Raw genomic sequence first — 18,051 nt, 5'->3', positions numbered from 1 at the left:
TGGTCTCTTCACACGGACGCACGTGACAATTGTTATTCTGTAGAGATGCAGTCTGGCTATGTTGCCCAGGCTGGTTTTGAATTCCTGGGCTCAAGCGATCCTCCCGCCTCTGCCTCCCACAGTGCTGGGGTTACAGGCGTGAGCCACCGCGCCCTGCCGCTGCAGGTCTTTATAAGGCAACTGTGCGCTCTGGAATGCTCCCTGAAAACCTCCCTCTCAACCCCCTCTCTCCTCCCTCACCTGGTCTACCCCAATCCTTCCCCCTTCGTCCCTCTCGCCCTTTCCAGGGAAGGTAAGGGACTCGAGAATCGCACCCTGCTTCTCTCCCCACCGCGCCGTTCCCCAGCCGCCGCGGTGAAAGGACCACCCTTGAGGCTGATTCCGGGTCCAGTTGGGAGCTGGGGGCCCTGAACCACGTCCCCCCGCGGGCCGTACCATTCTGGCCGGGGGGGACCTGGGAGGGGATGCGCGGAGGGCTTCCCCCGGAGACTGCCTCTCTCAAGACTGTCTCCAGCCCAACAGGGGGATGGGAAGGAGACTTGTCTGGGGGCCTCGGGCTGGGGGGTCGCCGTTCCCTTGTCCCCCGCCTCGGCGCCTCTCCGCCCACCACCCCTCCCTGGCATTGGTTGGCGCCAGAGGAAGCCGAGGCTCCATACTTTCTGCGCAGGTTCCCGCCGCACTCGCGCAGACCTAGCGCGTCCAGCTGGGAGATCAGTGTGGCCCGGGCGTCCGCTCCTCAGCGGATGTGGCGGCCCCGAGCCATGGCTCTCGCCGTGCGAGTCGTTTATTGGTAAGCGCAGCGGCCAGCGGCCCCCGTCTGCGACCCCCGCCCGGGACCCGATCCTCCGCACCCTCGGAGCCGGGGTCTCGGGGCGTCGGGGAGAGGACCCATGAGGACCCCTGTATGGGAAAAAGGATTCCGGTGTGGGTGGGGTGGGCGTAGGGAGGGGTGAAAAACAGCGGTGGTGCCCGGCCCCCTCTTAGGCTTGCCACGTTGGGCATCTCGGGTTATAAAAGGTGGGACTGAGACGGGTGTGTGTCAATTTCGAACCCCCGACTCCGGGTCTCCGCTGGGAGGGGGCTGGTGATCAGCTTTGTAAAGGGACCTAAGGCTCCTCCACCCTAAGGCTTCCTCTCCCCCAGTATCCGGAACAGTCGCGGGGTGGGGACAGTGAGAGCTCAGAAGGTTCGAGAATGTCTCAGCCTGTGTTTCAAAAGCACTTGAATTGTTGGCCTCTGCCCAGTGGGTTCCCTTGCCCACGAACCCCACTCCTTTTCTGGCCTCAGTTTTCCCGTCTGTGGCGAGAGGGAGGCTCTGTGTCAGCACTGAACACGCTTAATTTCTACAGGTCTCAGGAAGGATATAATAGGGTAGGATATGAATTACTTTACGTTCTCTCCACTCCCCATCACCTAATACTGTGCTGGCGTGCAGGAGGTATTTAATAAATACCTGTCCAATGAATTTATCCTCCCAGGAATCCCTTAAGAGAGGGGAATTTTAGGCTAGGCGCTGTTGATCACGCCTGTAATCCAAACACTTTGGGAGGCTGAGGCGGGGGGATCACTTTAGCCCAAGAGTTCGAGACCAGCCTGGGCAACACAGAGAGACGCCTCGTCTCTACAGAAACTTGAAAAGTTAGCCGGGCATGGTGGCATGCACCTGCAGTCCCTGCTACTTCGGAGGCTGAGGCAGGAGGATCACTGGAGCCCGGAAGGCGGAGGTTGCAGTGAGCTGAGATGGCACAACTGCACTCCAACTTGGGCAGCAGGGCGAGACTCTGTCTCAAAAAACAAACAAAAAGTATAAATTGAAAGACAGGAGAATTTTAGTTCTGTCTTACAGGTGAGAACAGGCTGGGACTGGGGTGGGGGCAGGTCAGTAGCTTCAAGTCTGGACTGCAGGTGACAGGGGTAACTGGAACCTGAGTTCGCCGTCAGCTTTCCACTGTCTCTGCCTGCTCGACAAAGCAGAGGCAAGAGTGACATTTTGAGACGCCTACCAGGCCTGTGCACCAGATTCCAGTCCCCAAATAGCCTGCTGTGGGGTTGGGTGAGCTTGTATTTCACCCTGGGGACTGGGAAGGTGTTCAGAATCTAGGAGCCGCAGGGCCAGGGTGCGGTGGCTCACGCCTGTAATCTCAGCACTTCGGGAGGCGGAGGCGGAGGCGGAGGCGGAGGCGGAGGCAGAGGCAGGCGGATCCCCTGAGGTCAGGACTTCCAGACCAGCCTGGCCAACATTGTGAAAATACAAAAATTGGCAGGGCGTGGTGTAAGAATCCAGGAGCCTGCAAGGTTTTCCTTGGAGTTTTTCAAGGGCTGTGGGTGAGGATAGTGGGCACAGGGAGTGGGTGGGGACCTTATTTGTGCTGTTCTTCTCCTAATCCAGTTTTCCTGGTTTTCCCCCTGTCCCTGTCTCTCATATTTGTGGTCTCCTCTCCTCTCTCCCCTTTTACCGCTCTCCCTTCTCTGTCTCTTGCTTGGTGTTGGTTTTCTGTGTGTCTCTGTGTGTCCCCGCGCCACCCCCCCGTGCTGTGCCCCAACACTGCCTGGGTGGTGCCTGACTTCTCCCTTGAGGGCATCTCTCACCTCTTCTGCTTGGTCATCTGTATTCCTCTTTATTTCTTCCTGGCCCCACCTTGCTCTCTCCCCCCACCGCCTGTCTCTACCCTCCTCTCCCCGTTCCCCCACTTCTCCCTCTCTCCCCTGGGCCCGGATGTCTTGGACTGTCCTACCAGTGGCGCGTGAGGCTACAAGTCCAAGGTAAGCAGGGTGGATGCCCGGTGACATTCCCGGAAGCTGGGGAGGGGTAGAGTGCATATCGGGAGGGGGGCTGACTGGTATGACGCCTGCTGTGACCTCGCACCGCGTTTTCAGTATCTTCAGCTCAAGAAGAAGTTAGAAGATGAGTTTCCCGGCCGCCTGGACATCGTGAGTCTTGGGATGGGGAGAAAGACTTGAATACAGCCACTGTGTCGGTCCCTTAGGCCTGGATGGCACTGGGGCGGGGGTGGGTTATATTCTCCATCCCGTGGGAAGGGGAGGGTCTCCCCAAGAGGACATCTCAGCCCCTCCAACATCCCCTCCACCCCCTTTCCTCAGTGCGGCGAGGGAACTCCCCAGGCCACCGGGTTCTTTGAAGTAATGGTAGCCGGGAAGTTGATTCACTCTAAGAAGGTATGTCTGTCTGTCCATCCTGCCTCGTTTTGGGGCTAGCGTGGGCTCGGGGCTGAGGATGGTGTCTTGGTCCCAGCTCACCCCTTCCCTCTTCCTCACCGCCCTAGAAAGGCGATGGCTACGTGGACACAGAAAGCAAGTTTCTGAAGCTGGTGGCCGCCATCAAAGCCGCCTTGGCTCAGGGCTAATGCGCCCTGAAGGCAGAGGTAAGGGGGCCCACTCTAGACAGGGACACCACCCTTTGGATCTTCTCCCTGCTCCATGCTCTGACTCCTTGACCCAGGGTGGAGAGCCTGGAAGATGTGGGGGGACATCACGTGTGTCCCCAGAGCGAGCAGGATAAAGTTAGACCCGGGTGGTGAGATGGGGTCAGAGGTGTGCAGGGTGACAGCTGAGATGGGGTCAGAGGTGTGCAGGGTGACAGCTGAGATGGGGTCAGAGGTGTGCGGGATGACAGCTGAGCTGGTGGTGGAGTCAGAGGTCTGCCCTAAAACAGCTCTCCTGGTTTGGGAATGAAAAGTGCTAGCCACCCAACGGTTCAGAATCCGGAACTCTAGGTCTTTGTACCATTGCTAGGAAACAGTTCCCAACCCAGCAGGTCATGTAACAGCGTCCGGACAAGTTCCCAGCATGTTTTGAGACAGAATTTCCTTGCTCCACAATTTTCAAGTAGGTCAGTGATTATCATCGGGCTCGGAACCTGACAATTAGTTCTAGGAATATTCCAGACCTGATCCAGCTGCAGAAACATATCCACTTTAGAACTGAACATGAGTCCAAGAACGCTCTAGAAACAAATGCTAACTCTAGAACGGATTGTCTGCTCCAAAACAACCCTAGAGCTGACTCCCAGTTCCCCCCGTAGAGCTGAGAATGAAATACACCACCAGCTCCCAACACACTGTAAACCTGAGCTCCCCTTCCCAGCCCAGCAATTGAGAAATGTGAGCCAGGCCCCCAAACACTAGAATTCGCCACTAGTTCCCGGAGTTGGCTACTGGTTCCTTATATACTGTGTTTCTTGTTGAGGTGGAGTCTCGCTCTGTCTCCCGGGCTAGAATGCAGTGGCGCGATCTCAGCTCACTGCAGCCTCCGCCTCCCGGGTTCAAGCAATTCTCCTGCCTCAGCCTCCCAAGTAGCTGGGATTACAGGTGCCCGCCACCACACCTGGCTAATTTTCGTATTTGTAGTAGGTCTTACCGTGTTGGCCAGGCTGGTCTTGAACTCCTGACTTCAGGTGATCCACCTGCCTTGGCCTCCCAAAGTGGTGGGATTACAGGCGTGAGCCACTGCACCCGGCCTCCTCATGCACTCTGAACCAAGTATTGTTTCCAACCTAATACATTGTGGAACAAGTGGCAATTTCTATATGAACCTCAGGAACAAAGTACTACTTTCCGGGACCTTCTGAGTCTGATTTTCCAGTTTTTAAGCCAGTGTGGTCCAGATAAGCTTGAAACCCAACCCATTCTAGAACTTTTACTAGCCCTTTGTAGTAATAGTTACTGGCCCTTTGTTCTGGTCTCTGGCACTCCAGGGCCTAGAGCATAGTTTACTTTTTGAGGTGGAGTCTGGCTCTGTCGCCCAGGCTGGAGTGCAGTGGCGTGATCTCAGCCCACTGTAACATCAGCCTCCTGGGTTCAAGGGATTCTCATGTCTCAGCCTCCTGAGTAGCTGGGATTACAGATGTCTGCCACCATGCCGGCCTAATTTTTGTATTGTTTTGTTTTGTTTTGTTTTAAGATGGAGACTCGCTCTGTCACCCAGGCTGGAGTGCAGTGGCACGATCTCGGCTCACTGCAAGCTCCGCCTCCCAGGTTCACGCCATTCTCTTGCCTCAGCCTCCTGAATAGCTGGGACTACAGGCGCCTGCCACCACGCCCGGCTAATTTTTCATATTTTTTAGTAGAGACGGGGTTTCACAGTGTTAGCCAGGCTGGTTTTGAACTCCTGACCTCAGGTGATCCGCCTGCTTCGGCCTCCCAAAGTGTGGGGGTTATAGGCGTGAACCACTGTGCCCGGAGATACTTTTTACTCCCCTCTAAACTTAGGCACCAGTTCCCTCTCCATGCTGATCAAGAACAGTGTACCATCCCAACACACTGTGGGCCCAAGTCCCAGCTCCCAGCATGCCTTGTGCCAGAAAACTAATTTCAAATGCATTACACTGAAGTTCCGTTTCCTGGAATTCTTTACCAGAGCAGAATGAGGTCATGTTCAATGTGATTTGGGACGTGCCAATTTGAAGTAATGGAGAAACGGTATCTTGCCTTATGTGCCGGCCTGAAACAAAGCAAATCCCTCTAGCATAAAGGAAAAGAAAAATGGAATTACCTAATTCCAAAGCTGCATCAGCTGAATGCATCGTGGACTGGTGCTATTGAGCATGGGGGCGGGGTACCACCATGCAGGCTTTGAATTCTTTTTTTTTTTTTTTTTTTGAGACAGTATCGCTCTGTCACCCAGGCTGGAGTGCAGTGGCGCGGTCTCAGCTTAGTGCAACCTCCACCTCTCAGGCTCAAGGGATTCTGCTGCGTCAGCCTCCCGAGTAGCTGGGATTACAGTTATGCACCACCACGCCCAGCTAATTTTTCTAGTTTTTGTAGAGATGGGTTTTTTTCACCATATTGCCCAGACTGGTCTCTAAAACTCCTGGGCTCAAGTGATCCGCCTGCCTCAGCCTCACAAAGTGCTGGGATTACAGACGTGAGCCACGGCACCCGGCTATCTTTCTTCCTTTTAATGTGGGCCCCAAGCCTGGCCTCTGTTCCCGCAAACTGACTCCCTCCCCCAACCACCTCTTTTTCTCTCCACAGTCCAGCGACCTTGACCCAGCCCCTCTCAGCAGACGCTTCATGATAGGAAGGACTGAAAAGTCTTGTGGACGCCTGGTCTTTCCCTGATGTTCTCATGGCTGCTGTTGGGGGCAGAGATTGACGCCGCTGGTCTTTGCCTCTGTGTGGGAGTCTGTGTGTATGTGTCTTCCCTGGAATCCACACCACCCCACCCTCCTCCTGTCCCCTGGTTTCATCATCTCTGTTTGCATACCCCATGTCTTCCCCAGTTGTCCCCTGGAGTTTGGGGAACGTCCCGCCTCAGGCATCCTTCTCAAGGGGAAGCCAAGAGAGGCATCAGGATGGGTGAGTTTCTGATTGTGGCGATGTTTGCAGCCATTCACGATTCAATAAATACTGGAGGAATTGAACCGAACGTGCCTGTGAGGAGTGTATCCTGTTTGACCCCTGGGCCTCCTCCCTCCAGGACCCTGTCCCAGAAGTGAGCGACCGCGTGTTGAGTGTTCAGTGCACCGGCTCTCTGTAAGGAAGCACCTTACAGCAATGCTGAGGTGATTATTTTTTGAGACAGTCTTGCTCTGGAGTGCAATGGTGCGATCCCAGCTCACTGCAGCCTCCCTCTCCCAGGTTCAAGTGATTCTCCTGTCTCAGCCTCCCGAGTAGCTGGGACCACAGGTGTGCACCACCATGCCTGGCTAATTTTTCTTTTTCTTTTTTGTTTTTTGAGATGGAATCTTGTTCTGTCGCCCAGGCTGGTGTGCATTGGCACAATCTCGGCTCACTGCAACCTCCGCCTCCCGGGTTCAAGTGATTCTCCTGCCTCAGCCTCCCATGTAGCTGGAATTACAGGTGCCCGCCACCATGCCCAGCTAATTTTTTGTATTTTTATTAGAGATGGGGTTTCGCTATGTTGGCCAGATGGGTCTCGAACTCCTGACCTTGTGACCCTCCCGCCTCAGCCTCCCAAAGTGCTGGGACTACAGGTGTGAACCACCGTGCCGGGCCTAATTTTGGTATTTTTATTTATTTTTATTTATTTTTGAGACAGAGTCTCGCTCTGTCACCCAGGCTGGAATGCAGTGGTGTGATCTCTGCTCACTGCAACCTCTGCCTCCCGGGTTGAAGTGATTCTCCTGCCTCAGCCTCCTGAGTAGCTGGGGCTACAGGCTTGTGCCATCGTGCCCGGCTAATAGGATTTTATATTTTTAGTAGAGACGGGGTTTCACCATGTTGATCAGGCTGGTCTTGAACTCCTGACCTCGTGATTTACCCGCCCTCGGCCTCCCGAAGTGCTGGGATTATAGGCGTGAGCTGCCACGCCCGGCTGCTTTTGTAACTATTGATAGCCATGAAGTGCATGCACACTTTACTCCAATCAGGTACAATTTTAAACTGATTCACTCAAACCTTGACCCACTCATTCTGGGAGGACAGAAATAAAATGGTTCCTCCCCCAAGTCAAATGCTGCTGACTCCTGAAACCCACCACGTTCCGTGGATCTCTGCCCAGTGACATTTGGGAAACGTAAGACAGCCATCAACAATAGCATCAAGAGGCCGGGTGCAGTGGCTCATGCTTGTAATCCCAGCACTTTGGGAGGCCAAGGTAGGCGGATTGCTTGAGGCCATGAGTTTGAGACCAGCCTGGCCAACATGGTAAAACCCCATCTCTACTAAAAATAGAAAAATTAGCCGGGAGGTGGCAGGTGCCTGTGGTCCCAGCTACTCAGGAGGCTGAGGTATGAAAATCGCTTCAACTCGGGAAGCAGAGGTTGCAGTGAGCTGAGATTATGCCACTGCACTCCATCCTGGGCGACACAGTGAGACACTGTCTCAAAGAAGCCCCCACGTGGCTTCATTTCTAATGATTCTGAGATTTTCTTAGTATGACAGTCCTTTGGTAGTATAGTTCCTCATTTTTTTCCTAAGGTTCTCCCTGTGTCACCCAGCTAGAGTGCTGTGTATGATCATGGCTCACTGCAACCTCAACCTCCTGGGCTCAAGTGAGCCTCCTACCTCAGCCTCCTGTGTACCTGGAACCACAGGCACATGCCATCATGCCTGGCTCATTTTCTAATTTTTTTTTTTTTTTTTTAAGAGATGGAGTCTTGCTATTTTGCCCAGGTGGTCTCAAACTCCTGACCTCAAGTGATTCTCCTGCTTTGGCCTCCCAATATGCTGGGATTACTGGCGTGAGCCACAGATCCTGGCCTGGTGGTGGTGGTTTTTTTTTTTTTTTGAAATGGAGTCTCGCTCTGTCGCTGAGGCTAGAGTGCAGATCAGTGGCACGATCTTGGCTCACTGCAACCTCTACCTTCCTGGTTTAAGCAATCCCCCTGCCTCAGCCTTCTGAGTAGCTGGGATTACAGGTGTATGCCACCATGCCCGGCTAATTTGTGTGTGCGTGTGTGTTTTAGTAGAGATGGAGTTTCACCATGTTGGCCAGACTGGTCTCAGACTCCTGACCTCAGGCGATCTGCCTGCCTTGGCGTCCCAAAATGCTGGAGTTACAGGCGTGAGCCACTGCGCCCGGCCTTGGTGGTGTAGTTCTAAGCTAGGTAGAGAGAGATCACAGAGAGTGGCATCTGAACATCTGAGAACCAATGGAGGTTCCGTAATCCCATTTGCCAACTGGTCTCACATTTGAGGTCAGCTGGGTATCATCATCCTCAGTTGTCAGCACTCCACCTGTTAACCAAGCCACACTGTGGCACCAGTTAATCATTTAAATGACACATGAGTTTTCAGTTCTTTAAGCAAGAAATCTGGCAGGGCCAGGCTAGATTGGCTTATGCTTCAGTGGGAACAAACCAGAACGAACATAAATCTCCATGGGTGAACACAGCACATGCAAAGCCCTCTCCAGGGCAACAGTTCTGCTTCTAGTCAGAAATCTAGAGCAATGCTGTCCAATAGAACTTACTGCACGATGAAATTTTTCTTTTTTTTTTTTGTTTTTTTTTTGAGATGGAGTTTCACTCTTGTTCCCCAGACTGGAGTGCAATGGCGGGACCTTGGCTCACTGCAACCTCTCCCCCCGGGTTCAAGCGATTCTCCTGCCTCAGCCTCCCAAGTAGCTGAGATTACAGGCGCCCGCTTATAGCCACCACTCCCAGCTAATTTTTTTTTTTTTTAATGTATTTTTAGTAGAGATGGGGTTTCACCATGTTGACCAGGTTGGTCTCAAAACGCCTAACCTCAGGTGGTCTGCCCACCTTGGCCTCCCAAAGTGGTGGGATTACAGGGAGAGCCACTGCGCTGGCCAGCACGATGGAATTTTTCTTTATCTGCCCTGCCTAACACCATAGTCACTGACTTCATGTTGCTGGTGACAACTTGAAATGTGGCATGACCAAGGAACTGAATGATTAAATTTACATTTGGCCAGGCATGGTGGCTTACGCCTGGAATCCTAACACTTTGGGAGGCTCAGCTGGGAGGATCACTTGAGCCCTGGAGTTTGAGACCAACCTGGGCAACATAGTAAGACCCTGTCTCTACAAAAAATACAAAAAACAGCTGGGCATGGTGGTGCATACCTGTAATCTCAGCTACTTGGGAGGCTGAGGTGGGAGGATTGCTTGAGCCCAGGAGGTCGAGGCTGCAGTGAGCTGTGATGGCACTACTGCTCTCCAGCCTGGGTGACAAGAGTGTCTGTCTCAAAAAAATAGTAATAACAACATTCAACCCATGTAATATGTGCTTGTTATCAGACAGTGCAATTCTGCATTCTGTTGCTGCACCTGGCCCCAAAGCAGCTTTAGTGAACAGAGCGGAGAGAGCATAGGCAATCTTGCATTGGCTTTTCTTTCATTTTTTTTGAGACGGAGTCTTACTCTGTTGCCCAGGCTGGAGTGCAGTGGTGTGATCTCAGTTCACTGCAACCTTCACCTCCCAGGTTCAAGCGATTGTATTTTTAGTAGAGATGGGGTTTCACCACGTCGGCCAGGCTGGTCTCGAACTCCTGACCTGGTGATCTACCTGTCTTGGCCTCCCAAAGTGCTGGGATTACAGAGGTGAGCCACCGTGCCCGGCCTGCTTTTCTTGTTTTTAAAGAGATGAAGGTATCGCTCTGTCGCCCAGGCTGGAGTGTAGTGGCATGATCGCGGTTCACTGCAGCCTGGAACTTCTGGGCTCAAGCCCATCTTGCCCCCTCAGCCTCCCGACCAGCTGGGACTACAAGCGCACCACTGCTCCCAGCTAATTTATTGTTTTCATTTTGGAGGGGAACTGGGCGGGGATGGGGCACTGTGGGAGGCCTTGCTGTGTTGCTCAGGCTGGTCTCGAACCTGGCTTCAAGCGATCTGTCCCGCCTTGGCCTTCAGAGCAGGCATTGGCTGCTAAAGGCGTCAGCCCGGAAGTGATGCGTATCAACTTTCGTCACAGCCCATTGGCCAGAAGCAGTTACACAGCCCCGCCCACTTCCGAACCCCTACCACGAAACTCCCGCCCACCTGCAGAACTTGGCTGGGGAACCTAATTTTCCTATGTTTAGGAAGGAGATGAGAACTTGAAAACTTGGTGAGCACTACAAATATCTACCAGGGCTCTTATTTTAATTGTACCGTATACATGAAAACGCCACCATCTGATTTTGGAGTAATCAAGACAATTCACACCTGCAAAGAATTCAGCTGAACATCACCCAGCCTGAAAGGGGAGACACCACGAATTCCTTTCTAACAGCGACAGCATGTGGCCACGTCTGAGAACTGCATCTCAGTTCGCCTCGGATCACTGCGGAAGACCAGGAATCCCTGCGGAATCCCTGTGGGTCACCAGGAATAACTTCCGGTTATCTAGATTTAGGATAGTCAAGTGAAACACCATTTTTGGATTGGTGACATGACACTTTCTTTTTAAAAATTAAAATTTAGCCGTGCGCGGTGGCTCACGCCTGTAATCCCAGCACTTTGGGAGACCGAGGAGGGCGGATCACCAGGTCAAGAGATTGAGACCATCCTGGCTAACATGGTGAAACCCTGTCTCTACTAAAAATGCGAAAAGGAGCCGGGCGTCGTGGTGCGCTCCTGTAGTCCCACCTACTCGGGAGACTAAGGCAGGAGAATCGTTTGAAGCCAGGAGGGGGAGGTTGAAGTGAGCCGAGATCCTTCCACTGCACTCCAGCCTGGGTGACAGAGTTAGACTCCATCTCAAAAAAAAAAAAAAAAAAAAAAAAAAAAAAAAAAAAAATTAAATAAATAAATAAATAAAAATAAAATTTTTCTGGGTACATAGTAGGTGTATCTCTCTATGGGGCACATGGGCTATTTTGATACAGGCATACAATGCATACTAATAACATCAGGGTAAATGAGGTATCTATTCCCTCAAGCATTTAACTTTTGTGTTACAAATAATGCAGTTAAACTCTTTTTTTTCTTTTTCTTTTTTTGAGACGGAGTCTCCGTCTGTCGCCCAGGCTAGAGTGCAGTGGCAAGATCTTGGCTCACTGCAACCTCTGCCTCCTGGGTTTAAGCGATTCTCCTGCCTCAGCCTCCTGAGTAGCTGGGATTACAGGGGTCCATCACCGCGCCTGGCTAATTTTTGTATTTTTAGTAGAGATGGGGTTTCACCATGTTGGCCAGGATGGTCTCGATATCTTGATCTTGTTATCCTCCCGCCTCGGCCTCCCCAGTGCTGGGATTACACGCGTGAGCCTCCACACCTGGCCTTTTTTTGTATTTTTAGTAGAGACGAGGTTTCACCCTGTTGGCCAGGCTGGTCTCAAACTCCTCACCTCAGGTGATCCACCCGCCTCAGCCTTCCAAAGTACTGGGATTACAGGTGTGAGTCACTGTGCCCAGTCATACAGGTGTGAACCACACTGTGCCTGGCCAGGAGATTCTTTTTAATTTAGCAGTTTTCAGAACATTAAATTAGAGCCTCAACAACTTTCTCTAGTTTTTTTCTCTCTCTTTTGAGGACCATTGTGAACCCATGGACTTTTATGCATCTGACGTCTTTCAATCCATTGAAGCTCTTCTTTGTATGCTCAAGTTGTTCAGCTTTTGGTTTCTTTTCTTTTTAAAAAATATTATTATAGAAACGGGGTATTGCTGTGTTGCCTGGCTGGTCTTGAATTCCTGGGCTCCAGCGATTTGCCGGCTTCGACCTCCCGAGGCAGGAGGGGTTTTTGTTTTATCCAAGCTGTCTGTCCCCACCCCCTCCCCCAGTAGCCTGTCGGGTGTCTCCTGCCTCCAAATCGGATCTAATTCTCCCTCTGCTCTGCTGAGGCTGGCCTGGCTTAAGAGGATTGGGACACTTGCTAAATGGGACCAGGACAGGGTCAGAGAACCAGCGCTGGGGAGACCCAAGGGCCAGGATTGCCACCAGGGGGCAGCAGAGGAGAGGCAGAGTGGCAGAAAGAAGAGGTGGGGGTACTTCCATCTCACGGAGGGCAGGAGGAGGGTGGGGTGGTGGACCGGGAGGGGATGGTATAGAGATCCACCCACACCCACCTGAGTGGGTTAACAATACTTACAAGGTCACTGGATGCATATTGAAAAATGAGGCCGGGCCCAGTGATTCATGCCGGTAATCTCAACACTGGGAGGTTGAGATGGGAGGGTCTCTGGAGGTCAGAAGTTCGAGACCAACCTGGGCAACGTGACAAAATCTCGTTTCTACCAAAAATAAAAAAAATTAGCCAGGTGTGGTGGCATGTGCCTGTGATCCCAGTCACTCGGGAGGCTGAGGTGGGAGGATCCCTTGAACCCAGGAGGTGGAGGTTACAGTGAGCTGAGATCACACCATTGTACTCCAGCCTGGGCGACAGAGCAAGACCCTGACTCAAAAAACAAACAAACGAAAAAACAACAACAAAAATAATTGAAGAAGATGTAGGCCAGACGAGGTGGCTCAAGCCTGTAATCCCAGCACTTCAGGAGGTCAAGGTGGTTGGATCACTTGAGGTCAGGAGTTCAAGACCAGCCTGGCCAACATAGTGAAACCCCAACTCTACTAAAAACACAAAAATTAGCTGGGCATGGTGGCAGGTGCCTGTATTCCCAGCTACTTGGGAGGCTGAGGCAGGAGAATTGCTTGAACCTGGGAGGTGGAGGTTGCAGTGAGCTGAGATCGCATCACTACACTGTAGCCCCTGGGTGACAGAGAGAGACTTCATCTCAAAAAAATAAATAAATAAAAAATAAAAAGAGAGAGAGAGACTGACAGTTAGAAAAAGACCAAGAACATTCTGTATGTGATGCTATTATTAGCCATAATAATGGCAGATATGGTTTGTTGATCACTGACCATAATCAGTGTTAAGATTTACATGATTTGACTCATCTAACCCTTCTCCAAACCCTCCCTTTCACCAAAAAATCTTTCATATTAAAAATTCACAGTTTTTTGTTTGTTTGTTTGTTTGTTTTTGAGACGGAGTCTCGCTCTGTCGCCCAGGCTGGAGTGTAGTGGTGTGATCTCGGCTCACTGCAACCTCTGCCTCCCGGGTTCAAGAGATTCTCCTGCCTCAGCCTCCCGAGTAGCTGGGACTACAGGCGCACCGCCACACTTGGCTGATTTTTAATTTTATTTTTATTTATTTGTATTTTACTTTTTCTGAGGTGGAGTTCTGTTCTTGTTGCCCAGGTTGGAGCGTAATGGTGTGATCTCGGCTCACTACAATCTCTGCCTCCCAGGTTCAAGCAATTCTCCTGCCTCCTGAGTAGCTGGGATTACAGGCATGCGCCACCACGCCCAGCTAATTTTGAATTTTTAGTAGTGACGGAGTTTCTCCATGTTGGTCAGGCTGTTCTTGAACTCCCAACCTCAGGTGATCCGCCCGCCTCGGCCTCCCAAAGTGCTGGGATTACAGGCATGAGCCACCGCGCCTGGCCCCATTCACAGAGTTTTAAAACATCAACTTTTAAAGATAGATGCTTGCTTTCCTTTTATTTTATTTTATTTTATTTATTTATTTTTTTTTGAGACAGAGTCTCGCTCTGTCGCCCAGGCTCAGGTGCAGTGGCCGGATCTCAGCTCACTGCAAGCTCCACCTCCCGGGTTTACACCATTCTCCTGCCTCAGCCTCCCGAGTAGCTGGGACTACAGGCGCCCGCCACCTCGCCCGGCTAGTTTTTTTTTTTTTTGTATTTTTTAGTAGAGACGGTGTTTCACCGTGTTAACCAGGATGGTCTCGATCTCCTGACCTTGTGATCCGCCCGTCTTGGCCTCCTAAAGTGCTGGGATTACAGGCTTGAGCCACCACACCCGGCCAATAGATGCTTTCTTTAGATAAAACACACTTGTCTTAGGTGTTCAGTATAATTGCTTTGATAAATGTATACAACTGGTTGGTGGCTAATGCCTGCAATCTCAACACTTTGGGAGGCTGACGCAAGAGTATCACTTGAACCCAAGAGTTCAAGACCATCCTGGGCAACATAGCAAGGCCCTGTCTCTACAAAAAATTAAAAAATTGACTGGGTGTGGTGGTGTGCACGTGTAGTGTTAGCTACTTGGGAGGCTGAGGTGAAAAGATCACTTGAGCCTGAGAGGTTAAGCTGCAGTGAGCCATGTTTGTGCCACTGCACTCCAGCCTGTGTGACAGAGTGAGACCCGTCTCAAAAGAGCATCAAAAATAAAGCATACAACTATGATACCGGCACCCAAACAAGATGCATCCATCAGCCCCAAAAGTTCCCTGGGACCTTTTTGCAGTCATTTTTCTGTTCACTCCCACACCTGCCTGGGCAACCACCAATCGGATTTCTTTAACTATAGAACACTTCCTTTTGTCTCTTCTAGAACTTCATATAAATGAAATTGTATCATATATAGCTTTCTGTAACTACAGATTACTTCCATATCTTCTAGAATTTCATAGAAATGAAATGGCACCACATACAGCCTCTTATGTCTGGCTTCTTTCACCCAACATAATGATTTTGAGATTCTTCCATATCACATGTGTATCTACAACTTGTTCCTTTTCAGTGCTGTGTTATAGTCCATTGTATGGACATACAATAATTTGCTTAACCGTTCACTCGGGTTGTTTCTGTTTTGGTCTTTTATGAATAAAGTTGCTATGAACATTCTTGTACAAGTCTTCCTGTGGACATGTTTATTTCTTATTTATTATTTTTCTTGAGACAGGGTCTTGCTCTGTCACCGAGGCTGGAGTATAGTGATCATGGCTTGCTCTATCCTTGTCCCAGGCTCAAGTGATCCTCCCACCTCAGCTTCCTAAGTAGCTGGGATTACAAGTGTGTACCATCATGCTTAGTTAATTTTAATATTTTTGTAGAGATGGGGTATCATTATATTGCCCAGACTGGTCTCAAGCAGTCCTTTTGCCTCAGCTTCCCGAAGGGCTGGGATTACAGGCATGAGCCACCATGCCTGTCTTTCTTTTTTTTTTGAGATGGAGTCTTGCTCTGTTGCCTGGTTGGAGTGCAGTGGCATGATCTTGGCTCACTGCAACCTCCGCCTCCCAAGTTCAAGCAATTCTCCTGCCTCAGCCTCCCAAGTAGCTGGGACTATAGGCACGTACCACTATACCTAGCTTTTTTTTTTTTTTTTGAGACGAGTCCCACTCTGTCACCCAGGCTGGAATGCAATGGTGCGATCTCGGCTCACTGCAACCTCCGCCTCCCGGGTTGAAGCGATTCTCCAGTCTCAGCCTCCTGAGTAGCTGGGATTACAGACACGCACTACCATGCCTGGCTAATTTTTGTGTTTTTAGTAGAGATGGGGTTTCACCATGTTGGCCAGGCTGGTCTCGAACTCCTGACCTTGTGATCGGCCTGCCTCAGCCTCCCAAAGTTCCGCGATTACAGGCGTGAGCCACTGCGTCCAGTCAGTTTACATTTTTCATCATATATGCAGAGACAATCAGGTGTGTCTGTGGAACATCTACAACATGTTGTTCCACTCACTGCCCAAAGCAGGGAGAGGAGATTCTGCAGGTTCATTTTGTCTTCCTGAGGAGTCTCTCTGAGGTTTATATAGGGGAAGGGCTCCAGGAGACCCTGACAGCACCTACTTCTCTAACTGAAGTCTCACGGCCAGTAAGGAAGCATGAAAAGGTGCCAGCATGGGCTTGAGAAGGGTTTTGACATCATCCACCAATATGTCCCATCTCCCCTTCAACTCTTCTCTGACCCGGCTGAGATTCTGCAGATGCCGCCTCACCTGGCTCTAAGAGGATTGGGGCAGGTGGTGAGTTAGATTAGGTCAAGGCCGGGGAAACCTGCTAGGGAGAAACGCAGGGACTGAGAGGGAGTGAGAGAGACTAGGGAAGGAGAGGGAAGGGGGGAGCATGGGTCTGCACAGGGCAGAGAAAGGTAGGAAATGAGTCAGAGGAGGGAAGAGATATGGGAGGAAGGTGTGTCTAAATGGCAAAATAATAAGATCACCCATTTACTCTGAGCTTCCTGAAAGCTAGGCTCTGTGCTGGGCATATAAATGGCACAGTTCCATGTTGCTACACCCCACATGTATGGAGAAGATGTAGTTGTTACCCAAAGTCTCATGGACATCCAGCTGTCCACAGGTCCTCCTCCAAAAAGTCCAAGAAGCAGATGAGCTTGGTATCACTCGATAGAGTGGAGGGTTTAAGGGCTGTGCTCTTTGGCTGGGTGGACTGATCCATGCTCCGACTGAATCTTTTCAGTCTTCTCAGAAAGGCACTTAAACACCCTGAGGTTTGGTGTAACCCATAGGCAAAGGGATTATAGGCTGCCAGCCTCAAAGGACCTTTTGTAAGGATATTAGAGCGCACAGGACAGCTGCTGTCACATGGGAAGTGACACAGGCTGGGGAGACCCTGTCTGTTCTGATTTTGAGGGCAGGAGACTCACATGCCTCAGTCCTCCCTTTTCTTTGCACCTCACTCTCCCTCTCTCCCTCTCTCCCTGCCCCTCAGTCTCTCCCTTTTTCCACCGCTCTGCCTCCCTTGGGACGGTCTCAGTGTGGTTTTCTGTGTACATCACTCTCAGGGTCTCTCTGAGGAGCAGGAGGATTTTTCATTATATCCCGCCAGTCTGTCCCCACCTCCAACCGCAGCCTGTCACATGTTTCCCCCAAATCCGCGCTAATTCTCCCTATGTTTTGCTGAGGCTGGCCTGACCTAAGAGGATTGAAGCATTTGCTAAATGAGACTTGGACAGGGTCAGAAAACTAGCTATGGGAAGACACAGGGGCCAGGATGGCCGCAAGGTGATGGCAAAAGAAGCAGGAAAGGAGAGGACAGAGACAAGGGGTGGCATGCTATTGGTGCAAGGACATAGAGACCAAGAACCCAATAGAGACTTTTTGTAGAGCCAGTCATGGTGGCTCACACCTATAATCCCAGCAATTTGGGAGGCCAAGGTGAGGGGATCACTTGAACCCAGGAATTCAAGACCAGCCTGGGCAACATGGTGAGACCTTGTTTCTGCAAAAAGTAAAAGGAGATTAGCCAGGCATCGTGGTGTGTGCCTGTGGTCCCAGCTACTCCGAAGGCTGAGGTGGGAGGATCACTTGAGCCTGGGAGGTTGAGGTTGTAGTGAGCTGTGATTGTGTCACTGCACTGTAGCCTGGGCAACAGAGTAACATCCTGTCAAAAAAAAAAAAAAAAAAAAAAAAAAAAAAAGGCCAGGTGTGGTGGTTCATACCTGTAATCCCTGCACTTTGGGAGGCTGAGGCTAGCATATCAATGAGGCCAGGAGTTCAAGACCAACGTAGCCAACATGGCTAAACCCCGTCTCAACTAAAAATACAAAAAATTAGCCAGGCATGGTGGTGCATGCCTGTGAACCCAGCTACTCAGGATGCCGAGGCATGAGAATCACTTGAACCTGGGAGGCAGAGGTTGCAGTGAGCTGAGATGATGCCATTGCACTCCAGCCTGGACAACAGAGTGAGATTGTCTCCAAAAAAAAAAAAAAAAAAAAGAAAGAAAGAAAAATGCAAAAAACCAAAACAGTTTGTAGATATAGACTCATACATTAATGAACCCTTGATTTATGACAAAATACAAAATAAATTGCAAGTTCTCAATAAATTGGCAATTGGAAATCCATGAGAAAGGAAAAATCCTTACCTCACACCATACACAATTATACATATATTAAAGACCTAAATATGA

At 50.8% G+C, this 18,051-nt stretch overlaps 1 long non-coding RNA gene across 2 annotated transcripts; it reads left to right on the top strand.

Annotated features, from left to right (window-relative positions):
- The first annotated feature begins 204 nt into the window (after positions 1–204).
- LOC103234951 (uncharacterized) lies at positions 205–6,387 on the top strand. 2 transcript variants are annotated; one of them, XR_497735.3, is made up of 7 exons: positions 205–292; positions 668–790; positions 2,739–2,763; positions 2,878–2,931; positions 3,103–3,177; positions 3,285–3,383; positions 5,994–6,387. It is a non-coding gene; the product is annotated as an uncharacterized lncRNA (long non-coding RNA). The 2 variants fall into 2 exon arrangements; XR_497734.3 differs by lacking the exon at positions 205–292 and having other exon boundaries at positions 652–790.
- Positions 6,388–18,051: the final 11,664 nt, after the last annotated feature.

The sequence above is a fragment of the Chlorocebus sabaeus genome, chromosome 6, assembly GCF_047675955.1.
Source record: "Chlorocebus sabaeus isolate Y175 chromosome 6, mChlSab1.0.hap1, whole genome shotgun sequence".
Lineage (NCBI taxonomy): Eukaryota > Metazoa > Chordata > Mammalia > Primates > Cercopithecidae > Chlorocebus > Chlorocebus sabaeus.
This window is presented reverse-complemented; position numbering and strand designations above follow the sequence as displayed.